The sequence below is a fragment of the Trachurus japonicus genome, chromosome 3, assembly GCF_045865225.1.
Source record: "Trachurus japonicus isolate A0001 chromosome 3, Traja_1.0".
Lineage (NCBI taxonomy): Eukaryota > Metazoa > Chordata > Actinopteri > Carangiformes > Carangidae > Trachurus > Trachurus japonicus.
In genome coordinates, this window is record NC_140909.1 from 20,126,867 (window position 1) to 20,145,104 (window position 18,238).

Below are 18,238 nucleotides of genomic sequence, written 5' to 3' on the forward strand. Positions count from 1 at the left end.
TTTAAGCCGTGGTGGTCATTTGTCGTGTGATTAGCGATGAAAAAACGAGCTGAATGTGAATTAAAGAGAAATAACAGCGTGGTGAATGACCTGGATGTCGGGCAGAGGGAGGAAGAGGGGGCCTGGTCTGTTCCAGGCGGCCATGCTCACCAGGACCCAGACAATGGACCCCATCGACCCTGATGCGGCTTGACAAGTGAATGACATGCTGAATGGTTGCCATGGGAACAAATGTCTTGAATTTTATGCATGCATATTCTGTTTTGATTTTTTTCCCCCCTCCCCCTTCTCCTTCCTTTTTTTCATGGCTGAAGAGATTTGACTAATGGTGTGCTGACTCTAAACAGCGCGGTGGATGGGGCTGCACGGGGAGCCCCCTTTTTTCCATAGCTCCACCGGACATTGTAGCCCAGCTTAATGTTAACGCCTCGGAGAGTATTAGCTTAGCGCAGCTAGAGCTCAGGAGGAGATGAGACTGTGTGAATAGACAGCAGTGCATTAGCTTCAAGAGGAAGGGGGTCTCCAGTGCTAATGATCTAATAACAAATTCTCCAGCCCACTTTGTTGAACCTCGTACCCTGTGGATTGCTGTGGATCTTTGCCACAAACAGCTGGGATACTGCATGCAACATAAACAGCACTGGTGGGATTTTGTTATACATTCCATCTTCATACAGTATTTTCCTGTTGAACACATCTGACAGCGCAGGTGTTTACCCATGCCAGCATGGGTTAATGGCATACTTACTGGCATATTTATGATAAAGTGACCATCTGCAGGAAGTACACTTTCTTTTATTTTAACAATAGAAATTTTACTCTGCATTTTGCAAAAATCACATGCAACTAAAATAGTGTATCAAATTGCTCTGTGGATTTTGTTTTGCTGTAGGTGGTACTATTTTATGACATTGTTGAGCTAAGATAAAGATCAGTAGGCTACTCATGCTTAGGCTGCTATCTATTTCCTCTTTTGCTGTGTTTGCATGGGACATGGAACACATTAGTCCTAATGCATCACACTTTCCCACTTTGAAAAAGTTTTATCAAACACTGAGTACACACAAGAGTAAATGGAAACCTTTTGATTGTATGGTGTTATTCTCAGTTTTTTTTTTCCACGAACAGTGTATTAGTCTGTTTCTCAAAACCCCAAACCCAGTCCTTACTTGAAGATGTAAATCTTAATCACTTGGACAACAGTGGAACTAAATAAATAACATAACTGGTCTCTGTAGTTTTCTGTCTGTTGCAGGAGTTGGAGTAGAGTTCACAGCAACAGGATGGTGTGCAACTGACAAACATCAATGCCCACCCACGATCATCATATCATCATGGGATGTGTCAGACACAGTAAGGGTGTGGGCTCATTTAAGTTTTAAAAGCTTTAAGTACAGTGACAATACTTGTTAGTGGAATCAATTCAGTGTTGGTTTAGGTATTTTCATGGAACAGACAATTAAATGACAGTCAGAAATAAAATATATTTTTCAGATCAAATTATCTGCTGATAAATTGAAAACTAATGTATTTAAGATGCAGGTACACCGAGACAATACACATCTATATTACTGTAAGTGTTTAGGACAATATAGACTGGTTTTCTGAAACCAGGTGCTCTTATGAATTGAAAACTCCAGCTCCATAATCTTGTGCTGCACACAGGTGTTAAAACCCCAGAATGAGAATGTTTGTTAATATGTAATGTATTGTGCAGCCTGTTATCAGGAGCCAGATAGCCTTATCTTAATGCTGTGATATTTTTAGCCTCTGAGTTTGTTTCCAGTTTGTATGTCAGCACAAGGATAGCAGCTAAGTTTTGTGAATAAGGTGTTCTTATAAAAGCACAGATCCCCTGCCAGCGCTGACTGCCAGTTAACTCATCCCGAGAACAGATTATATGCTGTGTCGGCCCTCACAAAACCCTTCTGATGAGAGGGGAGAATCATCACAATCTTCAACAATACTTTGATCAGACACTTAACACAATGAAACTGAGCTCGTGTGCAAAATAGCCCTGCGATGAAACTGACGTCTGAAACATTTTTTCCCCCAGCTCCAATTTATCTTTTTCACTCCTGGATAATAGAAAGCAATATTCCAACCCATGATTACACTTCTCAAGAAATCACATTTCATGTAAGGTAAGACATGGTCTGTGGACAGGGGATATATCTAAAGTGCCAATCATGGAATGTACACACTCAAAAACCAATAATGTGAAAGCATACATGACAGTGCATCCTCTATCTCCACTGAGAAGAAAATAAATATTCTGTTTCAGTAGCAGCAGTATACATACCACAACGTAGCAGTGACCCAGGGAAAATACATTTCTATTGTAGCAGTGCACACACCTCGCCACATTATATTCAACCCACTTCACAGATAAAACCTCAATGTGACCATTTTAGCATGCTTATGTAAATGACACTATATTTATTTCTTCATTCATGCTACATATATGATTTTCAGAGTTTATCGTTTCAAAAACAGCAAAGCTGTTAGCACAGCCATTGTTGGCTACCATTCAGATACAGATACTTTCTAGCTGTTACCAATAAACATACCATCACTACTGATTTTTTTTTATTATAGTTGAGTATTACTGAATATAATATGAAGTGCCACCAACTCTTATAGCTTCCTACATGTAAATTTAATTTAGGTTAGGGTAATTTGTTTTCATAGAAATTAGTTAGTAAGTGTATTTAGAAGTTTACTTCTCTCTGAAGCCAAAAAAAAAAAAAGGATGAAAGGTAATTGATAGCCTTGTAACTTAGTTTTGTCAAATAATCATGATCTGCTATAAAGGTTAGTATTTCTTTCCTATGCAATGTTTCTCAGTCGGTCAGTAACGTTCTGCCTCCATTAAGCCCCCTTAAGACTGGCTGTTCAAATTTAGCTGCAGCATATTTTTGGTAGGCTATATTTCAACAATCAAGGACTATTCATAATCTTATTCATTACAGCTGTGTTTTGTTTATACAGACACAGAGAGGGAGAGATGGAGGGGGGAGAGATAGAGAGAAATATGGGGGGAGGGGAGGAGGAGGAGGAGAGAACACGCCACTGAATGTCCCAAGCCATTAGAACAAGGGATATTTCTGGTTGACTGAGCAATTCATTCTCGACATGTCACATTGAATTTCTTCCATTATAAAACACTGCTGCCTTCTCCACTCCAAAGGCAGATTGCCTGCACCTATTTCACCCAGTGAAATATTGCTTCTCTCCTCAAACAATCTTTTTCATCCCGAAGTTGTGAGAAAAATTTTGAAACAGTGATTAGTCTATGTTCACAGTGCACAAGATATTCCTTTGCTTTTTTTCCCCCTTCTACTTTTGCCAACTGCAAAAGCCCATGCTTTATGATTCAACCTACATTTTTTTTCAAATTCAAATATGATTCCTTAATGTACTTGTGTATCTAATGTATGTGTATAACATCATCATTTCTAATGTGGCCCCATATTCACTGTCTCACGGTCCCTGGTTTTGCCATTCCATACTAGAAATTGCGCAGACAACAAGAACCAATTTGTTACTGTCAGCCTATATGGGACTTTGGTGCTGAAGTCAGAGTTTTACACTAAATCTATCTGGTGACACATGATGTAAAGAGGAGGACAGAGTCTTTCGGCTGAGCCAGTTGTGTGATCTCTCGTCCTCAGCAACATCTTGTGCTTAGCTCCAGCGCTCCACAAAGCCCTGATACGGGGAGTCTAACTTTGCTCTGTGGATCCGACAGTTCTGACAGACCAGCAACAGAGATTGATGTTGCCTAGATAGAAAATAGAGGAAGAATGGGAATTATGTCAGGCTCGGAGAAACATGTGTCTGTGCGCTGCAATACAAAAGGCCCAAGCTGCATTGTTATCGTTCTCAATAACCCAAGGTGTGTTTGGGAGTAAATGGATTGTCTGTGGAGAGCATTTCATCCTTTGTAAACCTCTTCTCTTCTGGTCTTCCATTTTACCGTTTTTCTTGCCTTGTTCTCTCAGTCTGATCTTGTCTGTTATTCTAGTGCTTTTTCACATGTAGAAAATTACATTTTCTGATTCCACACTATGCATTCAAGAGAGAAAAACATGGAGACTATAAGTTACATAACACCTATTTAAGTCATGCTACTGCAAGAATGCACACATTGTTGCTATTTGAACTGAACTGAAGAGAGCACATTCAAAGTAACAGCTCTTTCATAATCAGTGACCAACAGCATATGCAGGCCTTATGTTCCACATGGCCCATATAGAAAATTATCTTAAAGCTATCATTATTTCAAATCCACATTCCAGCACTGCAGAACACATATTGGGCGAACTCCAAGTTGTAGCTCATAACTACTCCACTATTTCACATTCCAGTGAAAGGAACAGCATTATAAGAAACTTCTCCATTATATACTGTATACTGATTTCATTTACCAGCACTGTGGAGCTATTCATGCTTCAGTAAACACAACCATTTATGAAGAGTTTAACGACACAGCCCAGTGCTTGTCCAATCGAATAGAGTTGGAAGGGATGAGAGAGTTTGTCAGGGCCCTGGTGAGTCTACACTAATGGAAATGACAGTTTTGGAGAGAGACAGTAGAAGGGTCATGGCTTGGATCCAGCCACCCCTCTGTTTCTCTCCTGTCCAAGCTGGCTGCCCTCCTGTGCCTCGTTTCGTAAACTTATTACAGCGCTCTGCTGAAAACACTGCATTTGTTCTGACATAATTACACTGTGGAAATCAATTACACTGGAAAAATATCAGTGGTAGAAATCTTTAAATTGGTTGTCACCAGGCACCATCACATATTAGTTTTGACTAGTTAACTGAATGACTGCTCAGGTTTATTTAAATTAATGTCTGAAGTTGTATGGCGTGTGCTTTAGCTTACAATAGCAAATGGCTTAGTTTGAAAGGTTGCATGACATGTCATTTATTTGATGGTGGTGTATTCCTTTGCCCCCTCTGCATGGCAGCCTAGGAAGAAAGATGCTGTGAGAAATTACAGCATGGTGGATTTGGATTGAAATTAACTGCTTGCTACAAATCAAAGATGTGTCACTCAACCACGGACAGCCCCTAGTTAATTTATGAGCACGGAGATGAGCCTCTTTCTCTTCTAGACTCATCTATATCAGCAAATGGCACATTTATATTCAGCAGAATATGAGGTTACATTTTGTTTTACACCTGTGTTGACATTTAATTCAAAAGACAACGGCCAAGAGGGCAAGGCTATTCTCAGACCCATTTTAATGTATTTCAGCATTCAGCCATCATAAAAATGAGCCCCGATTTTATTGTGATAATGGAAAAGTAGACTGGAAAAGTGGATTTGGAATTGGTTTGCACATAATATCTTGTGCTATAAAAATGAGATTTGCAGCCATAGGGGAAAACAAATCAAGATCCTTTCTTCAGTTATTGGACCATGGAAGAAGAAAAAAAATGCAGTTATTTTAATGTAGCTGGAAAATGATGCTGTGTTGTGCCCATGGATTGTGTCCTTGGTGCTCAGAGCATGATGTGATGTCAGGCAATGGACAGGAATCTGTAAAAAGACAGTTTTGGAGGAATGATAGTACAAATCCTCAGTTTACCAGTTGCTCACTTAACTTGTTAACACAATATTGTAAATAAAACTAAATTGTAGAATTAGAAAACGTTGAACAAAAAAACAGATTTACCCAACAGCAGAAACAATGTGTGTGCTTACTCGAATGTACCAGTGTCTTCAAATATGACCAGACTAGTAGATTGAAGTAGCTTGTGGGTTCAAGGCTGTAGCACTTCTATTTGTATGCAATGGGCAATATGTAGACTTAGATTTGTGTCTCAAGGCAAACAACCCTCAAGCAGCACAGTATTTCATTTCATGCTGAGCATTCAGTTGCAGTGGGGCATAAATATTCATGAGGATTCCTCCAAACCCATGATATAAACATAAGAATATGGCCAGTGACAGGCATTAAAGAATGGTCATATTAGATCAAATAGAATAACCTGTCTTTGATGCCACAGAAGTATCAGCATTATCACTGTGATTAGAGGACATAGAATAGGACTTGTTAAATCTCTTCTCCCTCTGTGAATCTTTATTCACAACCAGTTTTGCTATAAGCAAAGGAGAATTCAGATGCATTAGGGGGACTAGAGCTATACCCAATCACACCTGTAATGGTCAGATAACAATATAAACTGACTTAGTTTGTAGAATATTTCCAAAGAACAATGTCATGCATTTACATGCATTTTGTATTCTTCGAAATTAAGGCCAAAATTCCCACAACACCACGTTTCCTACTCATGTGGCCACAACCATGACCATAAGCTAAAGCTAATAAAAAAGCGCCTTGGATGCAGTGATTACCAGTGAACTACCACTAAATGGCAGAACTAAAAAAAACAATAGTCTGCCATGCTGTGTTAGGATCTGCAGTATTTTCCTGTCTTTCTGTTTCCCCCCCTCCTCTCTGTGTTTGTGTTAGTGTCTGTCTCTGTGGGCTGGGCGCTCCACTGATCTTCACCTGGAACATGCACCTGCTCTGCATCAGCTCATCATCTTATCAGCTCCTCCTTTGTCTACAGGATAAGAGCCTGGCCTGTCACATCACTCCTCACCAGTTCGTCGTTGACCCTTCGTACCTCACCATTTGCCCTGCTGCCCTGCTGCTGCGCCTAGCCCTGCCTTAACCTGCATCGTTCGAACACCTGAGTTTTCCCACATGGACAACACCAACTGTTCTCTATGTTGAGCATGCTAACATTTTGTAATCATGACAAAATATAAAAGAGAACTATGGAAATCTTGCAATATTGGAAAAACTATGACCTGATGATGATGGTGGGAAAAAAATGTTATTAGGATTCATCCTAAGGGGCACATGAATGTCTGTTTCATGGCAATCCATCCTACAGTTGCAAAGACATTTCACTCACAAATGTGAAATTTATGATGGGGCTAGAGTCATAATTATAAAAGTCATTAGCATTCATCCTCAGGAGAATGTGAATATCTGTACCAAATTCAATGGCAGTCTGTCAAATGACATTTCACTGAAAGCTGAAAATGTTAACCTGTTGGCGCTACCACGAGTAAGGTCAGTGGAGCGCCTAAGGGAGAGTGATTCATCCATTGGGGATCATGAATTGTCAAAACAGACATTGATAAATGGCAGCAGAATCCTTGAAAAGGAAAATACAGCAGTTAAGTGAATGCTTGATTTTTATGTTCTCACCTTTATTCATTTTTTATCTCTCCTCTCTTTCACAACTTCATTTCATTTCACCTTTCCGCTGCCCACACCAAAAGCCAGAGAAATAATGGAAAGAAAATGTAACCTACGGATGTAATTATATAACTGTGAGAGCGAAGGATGACTTTACTCTGATCTAAATGGCATTAATGATTACCTTTGTCCTGCCCACCCAAGTGACCATATGTGAACAAAGTCATCCCCTTGACCCTTGCTGAAAAGCAAGACTAAATTCCACCTTGTCCTCTTTACAGTAATTGAATGTCTCCTGTGTTCTAAGCAACAAGGAGGAGTAATTGTCATCCCTCAGTCCCCCAGTTATAGTCACAATATACAAATTGTATATATTTGTCAATAGTCTAGGAAAACTAGAGAGCCTAATTCTCTGAATCTACTGGGCTACCAAAATCAGATCAGCAGTATCTAATGGTGCTGAACAGGTCACATCGCAACCAAACCAAAACTTTGCAAATGTGTATGGTGTAGCCCATGATGCTGAAGCACAGATGTTCCCCAAAGGAACTTTCCCCAGTGTAGTCCATGAATGGCTACACTTCTGGTTGAGTGGGCACTTAAACCTGAGGGAACTGGAAAGCCCTGTTCCACATAAGCATGCAAAATAACATCAACCCGCCAATGTGACAAATGTTGCGTAGGATCTAGTTTTCCCTTTCTACAGCAAACAAAAGTGTAAGTTACCACTCTTGCTGCTCTGCCTGTGAGGGGAGGAGGGTTTAAACCCACATTCAATACTGCTCATGGCCTGAGGAATAAGCACTTTTGGTACTTATACTAGGCAAGGCCCTGCCCATTTCATTACAGTAGCTTCTCTGCTACCTGGAGATGTCATTCCTCCTTGCAAATTTATATTTTACACTGTAGAGGTGTCACTATTCTGGTCTCCCATACAGCTCCCTAGCCTGTAAGTGATGGATCTGTTGTGATCACTTGTCTTCTGTGAGGAAGGTTCCACTGAAAGAGAAATGTCTGCCTCTCCAGGGGAATAGGGCGCACATGCAGGACTGAGTCACATGTTGCACCATCCTCCTGCTTCTTGGGATGGATTGTAAAAGAATCAAGCCACCGCTGCATGGGACATGCTCTCAGAAGACACAATGTTATCATCATGGATACTGATCCCATCCACCCCAGTTGTTTCTTAACCCTGTGAGGAATTCCTACCATCCAAAATTGGAAATACCATAAAGTTTACCTAAAACTGTGCATTTGTTGTGACAGAATTGAAGCAGAGGCCAAGGAAGCTGTTGCTGAGGCTGCAGATTGCTAATTTTCCCCGTTCCTGTCCTTACCCATTCTAGGGAGGAAACACAGACTAGCCAGTCCTCCAGATATGGCAGGATCTTCAGACCCTTTAGTTGAAGGTCCACTGTGCCAGTGGCAGGCTGAATGACAGAAATTCAGAATGAAAAAGACTGTACAGTAGCCTATGTGTGACAAATCAAGCCATGCCATATTTGCAAAGTAAACAACTCTTCAGCTGATGGCCATCTTGGGGGGTACCTCTTTGCAAAAGAACGTGCAGCACTTCTTCCAGTAGGCTAATACAGAATCTAGCAGTAGGTCCTTGACAATGTGCCATTGTGGCCCTCACCCTGCCTCCTATGTTCCTTCTGGGCATTTCGTAAAGAAGTCAGTTAGCCATACTTGACTGGGGTTTTGATATGGTTTCTTCAATGTGTCTTCAGCATCAAAGCATAATCATCACGTATTTGTGTGTGTGAAATCCAGCAATTTTTGCTGCAACAACTATCCCTGGCAAAGTGTATTAAGGAGAAACTCCTATTTCAAATTCCTAATCCAGCTCTCTTGTTTTTGAATTGGGATACCCTCAGTGACCTCCCCCTTCTGACTGCTGTGCACTACCCACAAATAGTATGTGGAGCAAATAGGGTCAAGTCAGGATCATCTGTGATGTCCAACTTAAAGCCTGGGTGGGGTATTACCTTTTTGGCCTGGGTGCAAGGATGAAGATAAGGAGGAAAGATGAACTTCAAGTTTGTTCAACCTGTGCGCTAAACTCTGAGGAGCAGTCAGAATGTTCATCATGTTAGATCTGTCCGTCCTGCTGGCTGAGCTGGGGCAGGGCGCATAGCAGGTGTGAGTACCTCCTCAAAGCTTTATTTGTGAGGGGAATCATGGTGGTGGACGTGGAAGAGCATGCAGTTCCACCTCCCTAGCATGAACAAGCACAGTGCTGTGAAACCCTGTAGGACAGTGAGGTTACCCCGCTCTAGACGGTCTCAAAAGTAGGCAGAACAAAGGTTATTACTCATTCTATTCAGATAGTAGTGAAGGTAAAAGTGACGTAAAAAAAATACTTCAAGCAATGGAGGAAGTAAGCAATAGATCACGACAAGCCATGGTATACGCTCATTATACCACAGCTAAGGGGCGTTCTTCGGCCCGACACAAAGCAGTTACCAATAATGAAAATTTGAAATAAAAACACACAATGATCTCAAGTCATGTTTATTTGAGCGTAAACAAAATAATTGCACCATGGGGACAACATGAAAAACACAGGGACTACTTTGTTTGTTGTTGCTGTTGACGTTTCTGGGCAGGAGTCTGTGTTTTCTCCCCAGCCAGTGACAGAGTGCGGGTGAAGTTAGGCATGCGGCACGAGTAGGCCCCGGCAGCCCCGCTAGCCCCCACAAGTGCGAGCCCTGCGCTGGACGCTCTGCCACCGTTAGCACCCACAAGCTTGTCACCAACACCCGCTACTGGTGGTGGCTAGCATCCGTCGCTAGCATGTGCTAGCTCGTCGTTTGTTGGCGGCTAGCATCTGCTGCTAGTAGCCGCTTCCGTGGTCACCGCGACGTCCCCCCACTGGTAGCAGCATAGCCCTCAAGGCTTCACTTGCAGTGTTGTTTTCGTTAACGCTGACGAAATATTTTCGTTGACGCACCTTTTTTTCATGACAATAACGAGACGGTGACGAGATAAACATGGCTCTCTGATGACGAAAACATGACGAGACGTGTGTGAGTTTTCCTTGACGAGACGAGAGCAGACGAAAATGTTAGTGGTAGGGCTGTCATCGCCTCTAAATTCCATATTATGGATTGTCATTACTCTAAGCTTCACATGATTTAGCAACGGCTCCGTCAACAACAGAACGACGCTACTGAGACGAGCCGCGGGCCCGCGGTTCGGTGCTTGTGATCAGAGTGGGAGAGTGCAGCAGGTAGTGATCAGCTGCTCCGGTGACCGCGGTCGGCACGGTGCAGCGGCTCCGCGGCGCTGACGGATGGTCAGACGTTCAAAATGCACGACATTTCTGCTTATTGTGCGTATAACCTGTCAATTAAAAATCAACAAGTATCTGCAACGCTGCTGCATCTCATCCTTGTGTGGTCACGCCCACCACCTGGCATGCAGCGCACATTCTGCTCAACACACCTGCCGTCACTCGACCAGAAGATACATGGACGTATTTTAAATATAATCCAGGAGAAAAAAAACTGAATGCACCAGGCTACTGTTACCACTTTATCTGTGTGTAGGCTAATGCATAATCCTTAGACCATAAACCATTGGGTGGAAACATTATGTGTAAAACCATTCCTTTATTGAATTAATTTGTTAAAAGACTTTTTTTTTTTTTTTTTACTAAAACTGACTAAAACTAGACGAAAACGTTAACCACTGGGGTGACCGAGCCTTTTCTGTTGCTGCTCCCAGGCTCTGGAATAAGCTCCCCGCCGAGATGCGTCTTATTTCTGACCTGGGCCACTTCAAATCTAGGCTAAAAACCTATTTATTTAGGATGGCTTTTAATACCCAGTAGCGTGATGACACTTTTATCTTATTTGATTTTGCTGTATTTTATTGCTTTCACTGTTTTTTATTGTTTTTACTTATTATTCTTTTTATTACCTGCTGTGAAGCACTTTGGTACATAGAAAGAATTGTTGTAAAGGTACATTTACATTTACACTTACATTTACACAGTTAAGTACCAATCAGATGGCTTGAATTCACCTTTATGTTATATATATTTGGGTGGGGGGACTCTTGGAGTGACTCTTTGCTGCATGTCAGTCCCCCACTCTCTCTCCCTGTTTTCTGTCTCTGGCCACTGCAACTGCAAAATAGTCTAAAATAATAAATAGAAGAAATAGAATAATAGAATAAAAGAATAATAATTACTATGCTGCAAAGATAATGCACTACAGCTTACATCTGTTTATCTATTTTTAATGGGAAAATAAGAATGGGATGAGATAAGAATGAGAACCAAATTAAAGCATTAACGTATCAGTATGAAGATTCCAAAAAACAAGTTGATAAAAAAATATATATATACAGAAACATAGTACAGTACATTCTTGATTGGGTGATTGATTGTGTGATAGTATGCATGTAATTTTGTTTCTTGCACATGCATTTGTCTTTGTTTCTGTCTCTGCTCTGTGAAGCACTTTGGACGACTGTCACAGGTCTTTTTAACTGTGCTATACAAATAAAAGTGAACTTGAACTTGAACTTGATACTGTAGGGAAAAAGCAAAACAATTCAATTTACATTTTCTCCCTAATGATGTTTTGACACTTACACTGTGTTGAAAAATTATAATCTGTCTGACAGGTGACAGTTTCCCTTTCCTTTGTATGATCAGGTGACAATTATCTTGTTAACACTGTAATTTACATGTGAAGTTAAACAAAGAGCTGCTCTTTCTATGTTATGAATATAGGACACTCAAAGAGAAGCTGCCCCTGATGTGTAACATAATAACATTGAATTTTATAAATAAGAGCGCACAACTATTAATCAATATGCATTAGACGTTAATTACAAAAAAACTCATTATGCTGGACCATTTAGAATATGTGCAGTGCTTCAGGACACGTTAATAATATTTTCCATTCCTTTCTAGAGTAACAGATGTTCTGTCAAAACACATACTGTAGTAATTACTGTAATATTTTTGTGACATTCTCTCCGAGTTATTTATTTATATAATTTATAACGACACAATCAAACCATGGAGGTTAGAATGCACATGTTTTCTTTTAGGACATGAAAATTATGGTTCTGATTATTTTAACCTGTTTGTCAAATAAAAATTCACCCAAGACCAAAAACTATGGAATAAGAGTCATTACCTCATCGCATGGCAAGAATAATGACATACATTTAGGTAACAGCAGATTTAAAGGGCCAGATCACTTAAAAAAAACTGTGTACTTCTATTTTATCTCTTACCTCTAGTGGTATTTCATTTTATTTACCATATTTTTTGAGATGGTAGATCAACTGCTACCCCAGTAAAAAAAAAAAAAAGATGGCAGGGAAAGTTAGTTTGGGTGTTGACAGGATTTTTGGATTTTTTAAATGACATTTGAAAAGAGCATCAGCAACACATCATCCTTATCGTCTCTGTTTGGTAGAAAATAGTCCCTAATGAAATGACAGTGAGGTAGATGCAAATTTAGTGAGCTCATCTATGTGCTGTAGATGCTTGGCATGAAGTGTTATTTAGGAGTTGACACATAGCTTTAAATCAGCAAGCCAGTCAACTGAGTGAAGCTCAGACTTTATCCTCTACAAATGTGCCAAACAAAATGCCAGCATGTATGGTACTCCTCAGTCACAAAGTTCTCAAGTATCCATAGTGTACTGGCAATTGTAGTTATTGTGTGACAGTGAATATAAGGATTTTTCTAAGCATGGTCACTGTTTAGTGTTGGTGGTTGTTATTTAATTAAGTTCTATTTTGAAAACTCAATTAGTACACAGGTAGAGTGCAGGCTACATCATTCAAATTTACTGATGTTTTATTAACATGCATACACACCTCTGTATGTTTAAAAGCTTTACTCATTAATTGAGTTAGTCCGGCAGTCTGCCTTGTTTTTATGTTGCTCTTTTTTCATCTTACAATGTATTGATGTGGATAAATTTAACGCAAATTAAACATAAAACTAATACAAAAAAAACTGAGGAAATCTGAATTTATTAAAAGAAAACTGAAGCATATAATGTAATTACTTCTCAGCTTTGAGGGAACGTCAATCAAGGGCTTATCTTGGAATCGCTTAATGGGATATTGAAATATCCTCTTCCAGCATGTGGCATGGAAGGCAAGCGCTAATTAGTATGAATGACGAGTGCTAAGATGACTAATGCTGCTGAGGACAGGTTTTAATTGAGAATAATGTAATGAAGTGTCCTGCAGATTTGTCAGTATGCAGTCCTTGTTTCTTATTGGTCCACACAGGCATAAGACTTGTAATAAAATAGCCAGCGGTATGTCCAGCAACAAAAAGGTTGTTATTTCTTTTTAATTAAGTGCACAGGTGTTATTCATTATTGGTTCATTTGGGACACAAGTAAATCATTTAATTTTGTGTGCAACTCATGAAGGGGGCAACCAAATTTATTTACTAAATAAATTGTCATGGCATAGTGGCATGTTTCAATTCCACACACAATATGAAGTGGGAAGAGATAAACTACAAATCATAACACCCAATATAACAGACAGAGAGTGTCCTGTGTAGCAATCGGTGCAGCAGACCTGTCTAAGAGTAAACTGTAGCTTGGGCATTAATTGTACACGTGTTCATGTGTAAATCAAAAAGGCACAGATGAGAATATCACTGCACAAAAACATAAAATGAAGCTACTTTACCTTTAACGTGTATTCTCCCCCATTATTACTGGGAAGTGTAATATAGGTAGGCTAATGTGCCCCAAGGGCTTGGCATAAAACACAAACACAATTGGTTGGGAGGAAGGACTAAGGGTGAATGTGGTCAGTAGAGTCTGGGAAATTAAAAAATGCGAGCTGCTGTTAGCATGCAGCAAATCCAACAGTGCATGTTTGTTTACAGGCAATTATTACTAGGTAGCACCACCAGGTTGTTGTTTTTTTAAAGCTATATTGAGTTTTTGGCTATTTGAGGGCAGTACAATAAACTGCAGAGACAGCAATGGTATATTGAAACCTTAAAACATCCTAGCCCTATTAACATGTTAGCAAATGATTGATTCACATATCTTACAGGTTCAAAGACATATTAACATTCATGTGGAGTTGCGTTTCGAGGGCAATATTCACTCCTGAAAACAGCTGCCTGCTTTGGTTGAAATTATATTCATACTAGAGCAGTGAAAATGAACCAAATATTTGAGTTGTGGCGTATAACATAAAAAAAAAATAGCTGAAAGATGCTAGAATCCTGTATAGAGCTGAGGGGAACAGCTGTGTTCTGCATAATTCTCTGGGTTTGTCACATTATACATAACATTTGTTACATGACAGTCATTTGGTCCATTGTTAATGTAAATAACTAATTTCACTAACTTGAAATAATGGTTCATAACATGTGGTGGCTTCAGAAAAATATTCAGAACAGTTTTTGCACACATTTGATGTGTTGTAGATTTTATCTTGAATGACCAAAAAGGTAATTTTTGCCTAAAATCCACATTGCATATCAGGGCAAAAACTGAGTCATGAAGTCTGAGGAACTCTCTGTAGACCTCTGTGAATTGTGTAGAGGCACAGATCAGGGCAAGGGTATAAACCATTTCTAAAGCTTTGAGTGTTCCCAGGAGCACAGTGGCCTCAATAACTGTGAAATGGAGAAGTTTGGAACCACCAGGACTCTTCTAAAGAGTCTGGCCAAACTGAGTAACAGGGCAGTCTGACAGAGCGTCAGACGTCCTTTGTAGAGATGGGAGAACCTGGTGGAACAAGGACCATCTCGGCAGCAAACCATCAATCAGGGCTTTATGGTAAAATGGCTGAGACGAGAGCCTCTTTGAATAAAAGGCATATTACATCCTGCTTGGAGTTTGCCAAATGACATTTAAAGGACTACAGTATATGAGCATGAGGGAAAAAATATCTGGTCTGATGGGACTGGACTCTTTGAGCAGAGCTTCAGCCCACATGACTGGCAAACACCAGGCACTACTGGTGAAGTATGGTGGTGGCAGCATTGTACTGTTAGCCACTTCTCAGTGGCAGGAACAGGGAAAATGGTCACAATTAAAGGAGAAATGAATGCAAAGATTAAGGATCAAATAATTCCAAAAACATTTTCATTTTGTCAGTATAGGCAGGGACAGGCTGGCCGTAGGGCAATATGGGCAAATGCCACACCGGCCGCGTAATGATGCGGCCACAGCGAGGCGGACACGTGAAGACGCGATGGAGGTGGCACGTGAAGATGCAGCCGTGCTGAAGTGGCTGCATGAAAACACAATAATACCCCTTTCCCACTGGCCAAAAAACCTGTTTAAACCCGCTAACAATTGGCTTTTGGTGGCAGTGGGAAAGGCGCACCGAGCCGTCAAACGACTCGGCAAGCGACGCGGGTTAAAATCGCCTTCAATCGGCTCGGCTCCGATCGGCTTGCAGTGGGAACGCCAGACCCGGGTCAACCCGCTAATCTACGTGATGACGTTGAACGTTACGTGCAGCCACATCATCGCGCCGGTCGCGTCTCATATCACGTACCAAAACAAAGCTCTGCTCTCATTCCAGACTGGGATCAAAAGATCAAACAACACTGACCAAAAACGATTGAAAAAAAGAAGAAGCGACAGTCTGTTTAACTGTGTTGTGATGTCATGGCGGCCGCAGCACACTGGCTGTCCTCCGCAGTCCTGGTGCTCAGGTCAGCCAGACGCCTCGTCTGCCTCGGCGGACGGACCTCACGGACCTCGCGGGCGGCTGTGGCATGACACGGTGTTTCTTGCACCGCGGATGAGAGCGGGGCGACTGGTTTATGCTCTGTCTGATCCCCCAGCGGGGGGGGGGGGGCAGACTCGGCTCATTTTGGTCAATGGGAAAGAGGCCAAATGCCGATTGTTAGCGGGTCGACCCACGTTTAAAAAACCTGCGTCGACCCGCTAATTTTAGAGGGGAAAACGGCTTAAACAGGGCCAGGAGCAGCATATAGCTCACCTGTTGGGTCTGCTCCCCCTTTGGGTTTGATTCCTGCTCTTATGTTTGGAGATCAATGCATTTTCTTTTCTCTTCATCATTATGATCACTGCTATATATATATATATTTTTTTTTTTTGTGCAATGTGTAGCCTCTCTCTGTCAAAAATTCCAGAGCCTCTTTTTGGTGCCAGTCCGTCACTGATTATAGGTTACTGAGTGTAGACTAGTGGGAAGAAGATGTGCTCCAGAATTAGCCCCAAAAAATATACTTTGAAAAAAACAAAAAAAAAAACAGGTGGGATTTGGAAGTCAGTGGTATCAGTAGTATGGATGTGGCTGCGTGTATAAATGTAATGTGAGTGCGAGTGTTGTAAAGTGAAACAAAACGACAAAAAGAAGGAGCTGGCTGGGTGAGTGTGCTGCAGAACACCAGGCCCAGGTGCACCTCAGGCTTCAATCATTCACTCCGGTTCCATGGCAACCTCGTGAAAACACAGGTAGCCTATTAGACACACCCACCACACGTCTCACTGGTAACACAGACGCCCCGAATGGGACACTGGCCACTCACATCCTCCAAACCGCAGCCCAAATTATCAAACTACAATGAAAATATACAAGTACATACCAAATACACTATAGAAAATGCATATAATGTATAAAAATACACTCAATGTCCAACTGGATACTCAAAGCAATCCAAAACAAAACAAAGCAAAACAACTGCCTTGTCTGTTATCTATCTTTAAATAGCTCAACTGTTCTTTTAATGTATCTGTATCTTTAAATGTTCAACTGGTGACACTGACACTGAAATTTGTAAATTCAATTACATATTTATTACTGTGTACACATAAGATTGCATTCGGCTACATGCTAGCATTCTAATTTAATTGGTCATTGCACCTAATAACTAACTAATAAGGACTATTATTCAAGTTGTTTCTATTAAAAAAATTTACATTTTTGTAAATGGAGACCTTATCTTAGAGCAAAACTCTTCTTTTAAAAGGCAGAGCACCACTTCATGATCTTCATGTTGTAGCTATTATCATTACTTAGAGATTATATCCACAAGGGCAGCAGAAGGATAACACTGATGTATAATGACTTAAGGCCTAAAACTCATTCTGCACTGAGAGACATGTTCTCTGACCTACTAAACAGATTACTGTTGTAACACCATTGATTACATTTTATTGCCTTTTTCCTTTCAGCCTTACAGCTTTTTAACAGTTTTCATAAAATGTGGATAGTAACTGAAGACCATAATTATTGTCATATTTTATACAAGACATGTATTCAGAACACTGATGGAAGTTGTAAGTGAGTTGTGTAATGATTCGCTGTGAGGTTTGAGTGTGTTATCCCCTCATGTTTTCAGTGTCTAGCTGCAGGCCACTGTCTATCTCTGAGAGGGTGTCAGACTTAAATTTGTCAGTGATGAGTGTGTGTGTGTACATGCGTGTGAGTGTGTGTGTGTGTGTGTGTGTGTGTGTGTGTGTGTGTGTGTGTGTTTTAAGTCTCAGTGGAGTGGCAGTCCACTAACACTCCACAGAAACGACCGTGCAGCCTTGCAACTGTGCCTATTTTTCACTTCTAATGGCATGTATGATGTTTGTCTGAAAAGAGAACACTTCATGCTCTGAATTCAATAACATTTTTTCTCCACTGGTTGTGTCATGTTTCTTGTAAGACAAGTCGTCCATTTCTCGCTTGATAAAATAAACTATTAAAGACCTTTCACAAGGGATAGATAGGAACAATGTTTTTTCTATGGAACAAAAAGTGTCATTATAGAGGAAGTTAATTAACCATTTTACATGGCTGACTGAGCAACAATGGTAAGGGAATTTGCAAGGCCAGTGCAAGTCAAGGTAAAGTTATAACCCGTCATGTTGTCAGCACAGTCTAGTTTTCTGATATTCTAACCAAAGGACAAAGTAAATTGACTGCAATTGAAGCAGATGTAGAGGTGGTCCAGTGTCATTTCACTCAGGTCAGAGTTTTTATAGCCATATAGTACATGAAAATGTGTAATATTTTCAAATAA